Source organism: Ictalurus punctatus, chromosome 25 (assembly GCF_001660625.3).
Source record: "Ictalurus punctatus breed USDA103 chromosome 25, Coco_2.0, whole genome shotgun sequence".
In the NCBI taxonomy this organism is placed as follows: domain Eukaryota; kingdom Metazoa; phylum Chordata; class Actinopteri; order Siluriformes; family Ictaluridae; genus Ictalurus; species Ictalurus punctatus.
The window spans coordinates 14872300-14886456 of record NC_030440.2 but is presented as its reverse complement, the minus strand read 5'-3'; the positions used below and the strand labels follow the sequence as shown (position 1 = coordinate 14886456).

Below are 14157 nucleotides of genomic sequence, written 5' to 3'. Positions count from 1 at the left end.
ATGCATCACAGCACTATCCTCAATATTGTGAATGGGCTGTGTAACAAATCAGTACGTAAATCTGATTAGTCCACATTAATCTGTGTTTGCATTTCAAATCAATCCAGAGGAAAAGAAAAGAACACCGAACTGTGTTATAGCAAGGATTCATGTACACCTAATGTGCATTACTGTTTTCTACAGGTGCATTTTGTAGGTATGCAGTTACATACCTACAAAACAGTTATCTGTTGCTATGCACAGTTTCTCAGCTCCCCTAGTGCAAATTGGACAGAGGTACATAGGCATGTATAATAAGAATACTCTGCTGATCTGAGAAGGGTCCACACAGTTATATCATGGAGTCATGGGTGTTTTTCATCATTGCACATCAAATGCAAAATGAGCACTATGATTTTTTTATGGAAATTCTGTCACCATAAGAGTTAGGAGTCAAAAGATTGTCCAACCCCGAACGCATTTAAGTCGATTTCCAATCGTTAGATGTAAATAGGTCAAGTAAATTCCACGAACGCAATGTATGGCTTACTTAAGAGTTCTACAGAATAATACTTCGTAGTCATGCTTATATTTAATAAATTAGTCTTATTAGCATCCACGTATATATTTCTATGCAAGTTTGGGGATATTGTATAAAAAATGCTGGATGAAAACACCAGATGTGAATAAAATCTCCAAAATATGCATAAAAAAACCTAAGAGCTCAATTGATATTGGTGGATTTATTATTATTATTATTATTATTATTATTATTATTATTATTATTATTATTATTATTATTATTTAATAAGAATACATGCGCATAAACTGCGATGGAAACTCGTTTACCGAATAAATTCCTCAAAAGCTTCACGTGGCGTTGACTCAACAAATCATGTGATTGGATAATTGGCTCAGAAAAGTAAAAATGGCGGAGAGTGAGATGCACTAGTTTCCCTGGAAGTGACGAGTTTGGTCTCTGGAACACATGGGATGAAAACAGTGCTTTATTCACAAATGTTTTATGCGATATTCAAACGTTGCGCATAAGTTAAATGCATAACTTGGATGGAAACATAACTACTGATAATTTATGGGGTGTTGGATATTCGAAAATATTTCGAAAAGTCAAAATGACAAGATAACAACTCAAAATAAGGTAAGTTGAAATAACTTGAGTCCTGTACTACTCATACTGCAGGCATATAACCTTTGCCAGAGCAATATCTCCCTGCAGTTCTTGTTTGGTTTCCCACTGAAGCTAAGCAGTGGTGAGCCTGGACAGTATCTGGATGGGGGACCTCCTGAGGAAGACTAAGGTTGCTACTGGAAGTGGTATGAGTGAGGCCAGCAGGGGGTGCTCACCCTGTGGTCTGAATGGGTCCTAATGCCCCAGTACCATGCTGTGGACTCTATATTGTAAATACAGCACTGTCTTTCAGATGAGACCTCAAACTGAGGTCCTGAATCTCAGTGGTCATTAAGAATCTCAGGACATTTCTCGTAAAAGAGGAGGGGTATAACCCGGGTGTCCTGGTGAAATTTTCCCATTGGCCCTTAACTGGTGGTGGTTGAGGAGAGATCCCCCTTCCCATACTATGTAAAGCTCTTTGAGTGCCTAGAAAATTAATGTAAGGAATTAAAAATTAATATGTACTAAATATAACTGCAATATGACATTTTGTCTGTATTATAGAGCTACATGATTCTTGATTAAATATGATAGCTTATACCTGAGATCACAATTCTCACCTACTCTACGCACTATGTGGCCTAGTAACTATATGGCCAAATGTTTGTGGACATTTGACTATCACATATGGATGTGCTTGTGGGTGTATGTGGACACCTGACCATCACACCCATGAAATTTTCAAGAATTGTATGCTATAGCATTTCAAGTTCCCTTCAGTGGAACCAAGAGGCCCAAACCTGTTCCAGCATGAAGATGCCCCTGTGGGCTCCATAAAGACATGCTGTGCTAAAGCTGGAGTGGAAGAACTCGAATGGCCTGCATAGAGCCCTGACCTCAACCCCACTGAACACCTTTGGGATAAACTGGAACGCCAGACATCAGCCCCCAACTTTAATTAATGCTCTTGTGGCTGAATGAACACAAATCCCCACAGCCACGCTCCAAAATCTAGAGGACAGCCTTCCCAGAGTGAGTAGAGTTTATCCATAATAGCAAAAGGGGAATCAATCTAGAATGAGATTCAACAAGTTCATATGGGTGTGATGGTCAGGTGTCCACAAACCTTTGGCCATAAAGTGTGTAAGTACAGACTTAAGCAGTAAGTGAGAGTTATGCACAGGGAACAATGGTGTGTCTCAACAATGGTGTGTCTCAGTTCCGTGTAATTCTGACATTTTGTTGTGTGATATTGGCTCGAGTGAGTACTGACAAAAGAAAAAGCCTTCTTCTTCAGTCCACATTTTTATCCTTGATTTTTTTCAGGGATTAAAAGGCAAATGCTTGTAATTAAAGGAAGTGATTTAGATGCAGTTGAAAAGAAAAACCACTGTCTCGAAAGCTTCTACTCAAGAAAAATGCAGGTAATTTCCATAGTCTGAATGGCACACCTAGAAAATCGATTTAAGCATGCACGTAACTTGACTCCTAATGTGCATAACATAACTTAATTCCTCGATGTGTAATGTGTCGCTAGACAACGTTGAGTGAGATGTGTGTGCAGCCAAGACTCCCTCGCCGCATTCATTCATTTCATATGTTTAGTCATCGTTTGTGTAGTTACTGTGAATTTAACATTCAGTACATAATATGAAAGATGTTTAGGACAAAGTTATTCTTTCTCACTACAGTCAGGCATTTGGGGGCATTTTAGAAATTCTCTCTCGGCTTTGCCATGTTGCTTTGCTTCTGTAGACTTGCCACACTTCAAGGGCATGTGGCAGGTCACGTGGTATAAAGTGTATGCTCATTGGTCAAAGGAAACTAAAGGAAACAAAAGGAGATCAGGAATTTTATATGTTTGTTTTTTCCCCCCGGTCGTACGACTTCATTAAGTTCTGCTATGAATAACAGGTCATGAGAGCTATATCACTATCAAGTCTTACTATTGTGCAGAGAAAAGGAATGAACCTGTTTTTTATGTTACTTATGGACAAATTTTCCTGAACCTTCCTCTTATACAGTGTGTTAAACATTGTACTTCTTAACTAATCAGAACCGTGAGCTCTGCAGAAATGTCTGTGCAGACTGTTACCACATCAGGAAAAAGCAAATGAGATGAGTAACATAAATGGAAAATGACAGAGCAAGTTGTTGAGGGTGTTATAGCAGCTCGCGACGTTTTCTCTGGGCGGCTTTTACACAGATACACTCGTTGTCCTTGCCTTTCTCCTGTAGCCCCTCAGGAAAATGTTTGTTTTTTTGGGGAGATAAATAAAATGCATTGCATTATAGAGCCAGCATTTAATTCTTCCCATTATTAATGATTTGTCAACAACATTAGAATACTCCAGGGAGAATTTGGGAGGATTTTTTTTAATGTCAATGAAGAGACATTTTAAAAATGTCCTTTAATTTTACTGCAATAATGGATGGTCCAGAAAAAGGTTGAATGAGGCATGAAATTAGCCTTTATTCTCATGCATAACAGGCAGAACAATCACCACAGAAAAGCATATCTTCTTGTAGTTATATTGAAATATGTATCGACCCACGCTGAAGAATATTGGCTTTTTGCATCTTGTAAAACTAGACTTTCTTTTCATAAGGTTTCTTAATGAGTTCTGATATATTTTGGGGGATTTCCATGACAGAAAGAAATATATTTTTATTTTTTATATGAGATTTTTTTTTTTCATTTCTTGATATTTAACTGGATGAACCGTAGTGACATAGAATTGATAATACTATGTAACTATTCTTAATTTATTTGATTTAAGTATTAAGGCCATGAATAGTATGATCACTGTATTGTATAATAACCATACACCCAATGTCATAGTTTTTGTACTAGCATGGTGTAGATTTCTGTGAATATTATGCCTTGTTTTATATGGCAGCATGTTTCATTCTTAAATTCTGATTCTGCAGAAGGATTAGGAAATGCGCTGGTATTTAACAAAGAAAATATTAATTGCTGATATGGTGAAGTTTTCTACGAGGAGACATTTTATTTATGGAAGGAGCCTCTAGTCTCAGCACTGTAACTTTTTTTTTTTTGTAAAGTTTTTCAACACTGTGTAAAGTGGTTCACTCTGCTTTGCATCGCACCACTCCATTGTTGATTATTTTCCCATAAGAGCACTATTTTTGCCTGGTGTTACATATAAAAAATTTTCAAAAAATAAAAAAAAAAACCTGTTCAGTGGTTTACATGAATAATTATTCTTAATAAAAATAAAAAAGACAACAACAACAACAACAACAACAAAAAAACAGAAAGGGAGAAAAAAAATCCCCGTAATATTAAAAACATTTTTTTTTTCAATTAAGTACAACATTTTAACATCAAATCAGTTGCTTCCAGTCAGTTTGTAATTAAATTAAAAAAAAAAAAAACATATATTATGATATCTATGATATCTCAGAAAAGCACATTGTCACATAATTTATGATGATATTGATATTATATTGTTGTATTGCCCCGCCCTTTTCATAAAGCCGATACCTTCAGAAATGCTAACCACATCAGTCTCAGATTAATAGGCATTGTACTGTATAGGCCGTGCCACTTCTGCAACTTCCAGTGGAAGTCAGGTTTTAATTGGCCTTGTTGATTATCACAGAAACTGTTTGCACCTGCTAGAAAGTGTAATTATACCCAAGGGACTAAACTGTAGCCAAAGGGCCAATTTATTTTTCCGACATTCACACATACTCCACGTACTCATTAGTGCTTGCATTATTTCTCTATGCACGGTTAGCGTCCTAGCTCATTATATTCCAAAATCTCCTTTGCATAACACATTAACACGTACCTGATGTTTCATGATGTTTCATTTATAGTTCGGGTGAAAAGGATTTAACAAGCAGAAGTGCAAAGTTCGCTGCAGCTACTTCAGTTGTGATCTTTACACAGTATTATTTTCCACTCAGTGGATGGTTAATGAGGCAAACCTGCCATATAGGTCACTTTTTGTAGGTCCAAAATTCCTGACCATAGTCCATCTGTTGCTATGCACGACATGTGTGTCAGTGCTCCTCTATCACATCAGTGGTGTACACTTACTGCACTTTATTAGACACCTTGTTAGTCCACCTTGCCGGAGTAATCTGTAGGAATATCTTCCTTTGACCTTCATTACTGACCACATGGACAACGTTGGTTGGATATTTTGATCTGGAGGACTGTTTCTCCACAGAGGAACAACCAGCTATTATTTGTGTGGATACCTACAAATCTGCACCTACAATTAGTCCTTTACATCAAATTATATCCCGCTTTTTTTCTTTTCTTTTTTTTAACGTTATACCACTGCACAGTTAACTTCTTGAATCTGATGGTTGAAGGTGTTGATTAAGCATCTCTGACAGTGGTTCTGACTACAAGACAAATTACAGGTGTATATTAATTACAGGGCTTGTTTTAATATGCTTATTCTAATACAATTTCTGTAGTGACAGCTCACTCACGGGGACTTGAATGGTGGACACTCAGCATAATATAAGTCTGATAATAATAAATGGATTAAAAACATCCAGCTGCAGTGAAATATGTACAATCCGCTTTTTAACAGTCGGTACACTTTCTGCCACGCATGTCTTCAGGACTAAAGTTTCATGGACGTTCCACAACATTAAATGTAACTATAAATGGATAAGAAGTATGGAGAATGTAAAAAATAATAGTAGTCGTCTGCAAATGGCTGTGGTGTAAGAGGAACAAAACACTTTGGACTGTTTTTTTTTTTTTTTTTTTTTTAAATCAACTTCACGGTGGAAAAGAAACTTTACTTCGCAACCACCCCATTGTTGATTATTTTATAATAACAACATGTTCCCAAGTGTTTTATTATAGTTTAGTATTTTATATTTAAATCTAGGGAAATATGAGACCATGGTGTTTTTTTTTCTTCTACTTTGGATCACCAAATGTGGTTGAATGGGGGCTAATGACAGATAAGAAGTTGTATGTGTGTGTATATATATATATATATATATACACATATATATATATATATATATATATATATATATATATATATATACATATATATATATATATAAAGTTTTTTGGGGACAATGAATACCTTTTGCTGGAGGGTTAATCTGAGGCCCAGTAGTTTGGATTAGTTACTTTCCCACATCATAACTAATTAGCAAAAAATAAATTAATTAAATGATGCGAGCGAATCGAACAATTTAAAAATGAAAATCTGACCTTGATAAACTGAGGTTCAGTCTGATACTGAAAACTTGATGACTTGCTAATGAATGTTTCACAAGTTCTGTGTTGTAGTTTGCTGGCGGGGTTCCAGAGGTGCTTCTCATCTCTCCCATTCAGACTTTAACTGAATGGTTCTTTCATACCGTTCTCTCATACTACAGTACATACTCATACTGACCCTCACAGAGGCAAAAGATCACAAATGAAACCCCAACAAGGATATCATGCATATCTACTGTAATCTGTACTGTATTTGTGTCTAAACCTAGCCTTATATGTGTCTAAGCTTAGCCTTATCTGTCTATAAGGGCATATTGTGTATCATTTTATTGTTTACACCACCTGGACCTACCAGCTGGTGGCTGTTTTTTTTTGCAGAAGTGCATGCTGATAAATATGAATTGCTTTTTATAGTTCTCACTGTTTGGCATGGGCATTGTTCTGATTTCTTTCAGAGTGTGTGGATGTGTTAAAAAGCACACAGTGCAAGAAGGATAAAGACAGATCATATGCTACCACATCGAGGCATGTTTAAATGAAATGACAGCACCAAGCAACCTGCTGTGCCGTCATAAATCTCCGGATCAGAGCGAGCCCTCATTGAAGCTAAAAATAAACCCGACTCTATCAATAATACATTTTGTTCAAGGATTGACCCATGGCATAGAGTGACATCATTTATTGTCTATGTTCACATCCACAGACGTTGAGTAAACAGAGGTAACAATGATGTTTTACAACACTCAGTTTTTGTCCAATAATGCCTCTGTTTACATTGATAACTGTCTTGGACAGGATGGACGGAGCAATAAATGGGAAGGTGCAGTGCTCACAAAAAGCTCAGAATCGATCTGATCCTGGAGTTCTCTCTAGCTATAGGGATGAATAATTTATTAAGGCTTTTTGGGAAAATTGAGGGAGGAGGTATAAATCACCTAGACTGTATTCTCCAGTGTTGTAGTAATGATGAGACGTGGATCAATACTAGTCAAAGGAATTTTGAGATTTAGTATGCTTATGTGGGAAGTATGGTACGATGTTGCTATTTTAGATACTTTTGACCTTTTCAACATTATATATTGGACATTATAGGTGTTATATTTACTGTACATGTTGTAGAGGTGTGAATATGCAAGGAAATACAGTTATGTCAGTATTTGGGGTTTTAAAAAACAGGGTCAGTGGACACTAAACAGCATAATGCTGATTTCAAGGACAATCACTTGCGTAGTAACCTTTATAATTAACATGATCTTCAGATATTTTTTGTAAGGAAATCCAGAGTTGACTTTTTAGTTAAACTACATGTATTTTCATGTATTTATGTTAGTCTGTTTTCACTGGATCAAGTTTTTTTGGGGGATTTCCTACATTACCCACAATGCCTGCCTGCTGATATTTATCCAGTGGGATTTATGCTGTGTTTTTGACACATTGTAAGTGGTAATTTGCAAGTCTTAATAATGTCATTTCCCACCTGGGCACGTTCGGCATGCAAAGTAGAAAACAACCCAAAAAACAAAACATGGACGCCTCCACAAAACGTGTCATAAGGCACGTGAAAAGCTTCTTTAACCGCACTTTTACAGTTACAGGCCTGATTGGCTACTGGTTCTGCTCTACAATATAGTGAACTTTAAACATTCCTGCATTTTGGACTGAAATTGTAATACAGCAACAACAGCAGGCAATTGTGAATAGTTTAGCAACAAGCTAGCCAGCAGACAGTAGGGAATAGCATTAGCAATGCTAGTAACGTTGGTGCTAACTAGTGTTGATGATTACCTTTTTAAAACTGTGATTAGTATAGTCCGTGTTATAAATTTAACCAAGTTCTGTGTCTGTATATTAACTGATCTAAAGCCAATACTGCTATAAACTGATCTAAATGTAGAGAAGGGCTAATTTACACTGTTCACAGTGTGCGCAGCATTGTTGTTTTCACGTCACTCTGTAAACGGGGAAGGATCTAGCTGAGAAGTTTACCCCAAGTTGACGAGTTGATATTTTAAGTTGAAGGGGAGTTTTCACAGTTGTAGGCAGGGAATTTCAAAAACCGAACGCAGCATTAACCCTCGCTTCATCTGTACTTGATTGGGCTATTGATTGCTTAAACTTAACATACTGATTTCTTTAATATATACTATTTATTTTAAAATATACCATAATAGCTGCTAATTTCTCATGGGAATAGTGAAAAAAACAACCAACCATAACAAGAATTACTAAAGCATATCACATTTAATGTGTTTCAGGGTGCAGTTTTTCTTAAAGTGGGGATTGTGTGAAGATTTTGTACAGCTAACATGCCATTTACATGGCCACAGATTGTAGATGAGACTTTTTTGTGCTTGAGCATAACAAATACAACCAAGTGTCGACTCACTGCTTCAGTGAGTCCAGAGGACAGTACTTCATGTCCTCTGCCTAATAGTTTTCTCAGAACGAGTTTGCATTATCATGCTGATGATGCATCATCAGAGGCAGAGCCATGTTAGATCATGGTTAAACCAGGATAGTGGATAATGGTAATAAGAAGAACTGCAAAAAGCAGAAATGCTAGTACATTTTTTGTAGATTTGAAGAACATCCTGAGATATGTATATTGAATTCACAGACACAATCCATTAGGTTACTTCTTTTGTTACTTCTTCCACTTTTTCCCCCAGAAATGTCTGATCTTTCTCATCCTCACCTTCATTAACATGCTTCTCACGTTCAGATTAATGCACGATTTCATCTAGAAGATGTGCATTTAATTACCAGTCCAGTGAGAATCTCTCAGGGGCTTTTTTCCAGTAGGTTATAAAATGAAATGCTATCAGCTGTGAGTTCATCTGAAAAGCTTTGAGTTCCTCTCTTGGACAACTTGGTGTCTTGTCCCTTGAACTTGGTTTCTGGCCAAACATACTTGTTGCACTTGTTCTTCCTATTCACCTGGCTCTTCAAGAACAATCTTGTTCAGTGCCCTTTTAGCCTCTACTTTATATGTTGCATGCCAATATGCGGTAATGCCCTTCTCTCAGTCATTATCGCTTTTCAATTCTCCTGATTCTTCTGTCCAAATGACTTCTCAATGCCGTTGCTGTAGATACTGATCAGGCACATCACAAAATCATTGGCTGGCATATAATTTGATATATCCACGTAAATGAGGATAATGGTAGCTCTGATCTTCAACTTATAACCACTTTTATGATCTGGCTGAGGGAATTAATGAATATATGAAAAATCAATGCAGTGGTTGCCTAGGCCCTTGTCCTTGCCAGCTAGTGTTGATCTTGATGAACGATGTTAGCATCTTGAGTTGGATGATTTCATGTAGTTTGTCTGGTCTGGTCTTGCAGTCGTGGTGGATCGCTTTTGGTGGTCAGTAGCTGGTGCTTTGAGCCCCTAGTGATGTTTGCAATCTAGGCATTATACTTCATTCATCTTGGTGGCTATCATGACATGCTAGGGGTAATTTTGAGGTTCAACAGTGCAGGAACAGTAAAGATGCTTATTCTGTTTGAATTTAACCCGTAGGTGAGAACAAAGCAATCACAGTCAGGGGTAGACCAAAACAATTGGAACCAGACCACTCAGATGGTCTAGTAAGTTTCCAGTCAAACTCTAGTGATGTCCCATCAAAGCGTGAGAGCGATTGAATTCAGAATTGTGTATTTGTGTATTTTGGATTGTGGGTCGCATGAGTCAAAGGACAGAGCTGTGTTCTGGACATTTGGACTGACAGACAAAAAGAGAAAATAAATGCTGGATGTGATACACAAATTGTTTTAAGCTAGCTATTTATGTCATTATATGTGGGCGGCTGTGTCTCATGTTGGTAGAGCGGGTTGGCAGGTTCGATTCCCAGCCCACGTGACTCCACATTTCGACGTGTCCTTGGGCAAGACACTGAACCCCGAGTTGCTCCCGATGACAAGTTAGCACCTTGCATGGCAGCTCTGCTACTATTGGTGTGTGAGTGAATGGGTGAATGAGACACAGTGTAAAGCGCTTTGAATAAAAGCGCTATATAATTGCAGACCATTTACCATCTAGTAATCGGGTTGCCAGCTCGATATTTTCAGTGCTCAGGTGATATTTTTTTGTGATCTCTGTACATACTTGGTGAAGATTTGGTTAATGTCTTTCTTTTCTACATTTCTGATGACTGGAATGACTGGAAAAGATTTACAAGTATGTTTTCAGGGGGCAAGGTGGTTTCCTCCAGGTACTCCAGTTTCCTCCCCCAGTCCAAAGACATGCGTTGTATGCTGATTGGCATTTCCAAATTGCCCATAACATGTGTGTGTGTGATTGTGCCCTCCGATGGGTTGGCACCCTGTCCAGGATGTCCCCCTGCCTTGTGCCCCGAGTTCCCTGGGATAGGCTCCAGGCTCCCCTGCAACTCTCTGTAGGATAAGTGGTATGCAAAATAGATGGATGGATGGATGGATGGACATATATTTTCAGCCCCATACGTTCCTCTTGTGTAAAACCAAATAAATATGATCGGATTACAAAATATCTCTTTCTATCCTGAGGACCCACTGTCAATGGTTCTTTGGCAGAATTACGTCATTTTATTTGACTTTTTCAGTGCATAGTACACAAAAGCACTCGACAGCAAATCCTATGTAACCTGCATGTACAGTATGGGTTATGTACCATTGCTTCTAAGCTATTAGCAACCACAATAAATGGTCATATATTAAAGGGTTTATTTTTCTTCTGGCCAACATGTGGTTCAGCTTAATTTTCCACTCTGTAAATATGTTTGTGTTTTTCTCTCTCTCTGTGCATGTACTCAGTGTCCAGTTATTTTTAAGTGCTGATGCAGTGAATCACTTATCACCTAATAATGGTGATAGCCTAAGCCAGTATCACAATGCTGAACGGATTGGTTCTCTTTGCCAAGCACAAATACTCATGTACATTTATTTGCACTGGTGTACTTGGAAAGAGGGAAAAGCTCGCCTAAATACCTTTGAGTTCTGCCCACTACGCAGAACATGAGTAAATAAACAAATATAAGCAAAATGTTAAAATGAGTCTGGAGCAAATACATGATTGACTGACAGCCCCAACCATAACTGACTGAATTATCACCGTTCACTAAAGTAAAAGGAGTGAAAATTCTATTAAAACTATTATTTACAGAAAAAGAAGAGAGAAAAAGCATACCTGTAATGTAAGAATAGGCCTTGGGATAATATGGGTGGCATGATGGGTATGCTTGTGCTCTGAAATACTTGCTTTAACCCAGAGCTTGGGTTACTGTCTATATGGAGTTATGGCATCTTCTCCGAGTGTCTTGATGGCTTTCCTCCTTGTGGTTCTCTGATTTCATCCCTCCTCACAAAAACATTAATTAGTGAATTGCCTCTTGGTGTGACTAAGTGTGTGAAGAGACTGGTAATAGACTGGCAGCCCCATGCAAAGTGTATTCCCAGTTTGACCCCAGTGTTCCCAGGATAGGCTCCAGATCTACCATGAACCTGACCAGGATAAAGCAGTTACTGACGATTACTGAAGCATGAATGAGTGAAAAATTTCAATCCAATATTTTAATTAAACAATGCAGTGAATTTTCTGATCGCGTACATAAACCATATAGACAAAAACATTGAGTTCTTTCAACAGGGGGGCATGTCTGCCTCGCACCCCTGGGGTTGGGGGTTCGAATCCTGCCTCCACCCTGTGTGCACGGAGCTTGCATGTTCTCCCTGTGCTTCAGAGGTTTCCTCTGGGTTCTCTGGTCTCCTCACCCAGTCTAAAGACATGCGTTGTAGGCTGATTGGCATCTCTAAATCATCTGTATTGTGTGAAAGTGGGGATTCGACAGGAGTTGTGGTGCTGTTTATCAGATTATTTTAGTCAGTTCTTTTAAGATGGCAATGTACCTACAAGTATTTGCCACAACAGATTTCACTCAGTTTTGAAGCACTTCATTAGTTGGTGTTATTTTCACTATGCCTAGCCTCAAGGTATACGGAGTTTATGTGATCTGTCCCGTGTGTAGCCAGGGTATAGAGCTTGATTAAAGGAAATGATCATAATATTTTATTTACGTTTTATTTGTACAGCATTTTAAACAATAGACATTATCACAAAGCAACTTTACGGAAATATTGATGTAGATTCAGTATGCGTTTCAGTATGAGCACAGGTCAGTCTTTATGATTACAGCGACATTTCCCAGGACAAATGTACAGTATTTAGGTGAGATTATTCACTGTACAGAAACTGTTTTAATGCCAGCAAAATAAACTGAAAGAAAATATTACACATTTTTGCTTCCATTCATTCATTCACTCATCCTAATGCCATTTATCCTGGTCAGGGTTGCAGTAGATCCTGAGCCCATCCTGGACCCACTGGGCACAAGGCAGGAATGTGTAACATAGGTTTCTATTCACTGTGTCCATAATGTACTTAGAACTCTGAAAAAATAGCATTTGTTACTATTTGTCTTCACTATTTATCACTACACTTTACCACTTTACATGTCTCCACACTCTAACACTACACGTTTTTAAATATAATGATTAAAATACTTCACAAATCTTTTTTTTTTTTGCGTTGTTGTGATTCCATATGTCATCTTTGTTTTAAATACATTTGTTTTCATAAGAAATCCATAATGTATTCGTTAGTTGTGTCCCGTGTTTTCACTCAGTCCTGTTATACATTTCACAAGTCACATGTTCACCAGGGAGTTGTATCATCTGGATCTTCTGAAGGCCATGGGAAGACCAAAAGTAAGTTCTCTCATTTTCTTCTCTGTATATTTGGTGATATTGTGACTTTGACTGAGAAGGCTAATCTCAGCGTACAGTCCTCTGACCTAAATTATTTCTACAATGTTATTTGTTTATTTTAAAAACACACATTTTTGGTAAATCACGAGAATATGCTCAGTGACCTCGTGCTATTTTCATGTATGCCATGTGACTATATTTCATGTATTTGCTACTTCTGTGCTAAAAACTCAGTCCTGTTACTTTCAGTCCTGTTATTTATATAAAGAGAAGGCTTCTTTTTTTTTTTAAAAAAAAAGGTCAGGCACGTTTGTTTTTTCTTCATGAATTTAATGCAATTCTAGCTAAAACATTATTGGATTTAGGTTTTCCAGCTTAACCATTTAGTGTTTTGTAGACATGGACGTGCATAATATGTTCAACTTTTTGTCTTTGTCTTTCTTACCTTATGTAGAAGAAGATGGAGAGAACCCATGCTATGGAGGAGCCAGAAACACCCACCCATGGCATTCTGCAGGGGAAGGAGCAAGACACAACCACCACCCTCTCCATCACTCCTCTTTCTCCCTCCCTCTCTCTCTCTCTCCCTCTCTCTCTACCACACACACAATAACACACAAAAACACGCACGCATGCACACACACAAATGCATGCTCACATGTATGCGCATGCACATACGGACACACATTCCCATTACCCAATGTTCATTCCTGTTACTAAAATGTTTTGGGTTTAAAAAAAAAAAAAAAAAAAAAATTAAGTTAAACCACTTTTTTGTGGTCCATCATCTATCCAACTGTTTAATAAATTACATGATTAAAAAAGAAATATAAACCTGAGTTTTGGGTCTCCTTTAAATGGAAGAAAATGGCTGGCTGTGCATTTTTTTTATTTAGAAAAAATACAACTCGCGTGTATATATAGTGATTTTTTTTTAGTCACAAATATCAATTATTTGAACGTGTAACCGAACCTTTCTTTAAAGTAAACACTCTCTTAAGCGGAAAACAAAGGGATTCGTTGAGAAGCTTTTAAACATGCTTTTTAAATGGCACATGAGTTTTGGTAACAGG

General features: G+C 37.6%; 1 protein-coding gene across 1 annotated transcript in view; it reads left to right on the top strand.

Moving 5' to 3' along the window:
- The window catches only part of pkib (protein kinase (cAMP-dependent, catalytic) inhibitor beta), a 30290-nt gene that overhangs the window by 1006 nt on the left and 15127 nt on the right, over positions 1-14157 (top strand). The gene's annotated exons all lie outside the window — the stretch shown is intronic.